Source organism: Mobula birostris, chromosome 28, assembly GCF_030028105.1.
Source record: "Mobula birostris isolate sMobBir1 chromosome 28, sMobBir1.hap1, whole genome shotgun sequence".
NCBI classification, from domain to species: domain Eukaryota; kingdom Metazoa; phylum Chordata; class Chondrichthyes; order Myliobatiformes; family Myliobatidae; genus Mobula; species Mobula birostris.
In genome coordinates, this window is record NC_092397.1 from 31,095,828 (window position 1) to 31,096,523 (window position 696).

General features: G+C 46.8%; 1 non-coding gene across 1 annotated transcript; it reads left to right on the forward strand.

Moving 5' to 3' along the window:
* The first annotated feature begins 228 nt into the window (after positions 1–228).
* trnan-guu (transfer RNA asparagine (anticodon GUU)) lies at positions 229–302 on the forward strand. The gene has a single exon. It is a non-coding gene; the product is annotated as a tRNA-Asn (tRNA).
* Positions 303–696: the final 394 nt, after the last annotated feature.

Genomic DNA, 696 nt, shown 5'->3' on the forward strand with positions numbered 1-696 from the left:
CCTTCTTTGAGGACTGTGTACTCGTGGCCGAAGTATTTGGCGATGCACTGGGAATCTATTGTTATTTCCCCTTCTAATTCTGACAAGTTTGTGGTTTGAACGTTTTCTGTTTCACGTTGTCTGCTAACCTCTGATGCAAACCATTCATGCAGATTGTGATAAGCCGGGTCACACTATCAATTACCAGTCACCATCTTCTAACATTGGAATGGCAGATTTTCCCGGCTTGTCTCTGTGGCGCAATCGGTGAGCGCGTTCGGCTGTTAACCGAAAGGTTGGTGGTTCGAGCCCACCCAGGGACGCTGGTGATCCAGCAGCTTTTGTTGTGCGTTGTATTGCCCACCGGGAAACGCTGAGCTGTCCGGAGACCGGCGTTCCCTGCTACTGCCCCATCACGTTCAGTGGGATTTAATCTTTTTGTCACGTACCGAAATACAGCGAAAAGCTTCTCTTTCACACTGTTCATAGAGATCAAATCATTACACAGTGTATTGAGAGAGGACGATGTAAAACAAAACCAAAATGCAGAATAAAGTGTAACAGAGAGAGAGAGAAAGCACCGTGCGGGTAAATAGTTAGGTGCAGTATCACAACGGCGTAGATTGCGAGGGCAAATGTCCATCTTGTTCTACTCGGGCACCATTCAATATACATAACAGAGGAGCTGAAGGTATCCTTGAACTGTAGTAGGTGCTG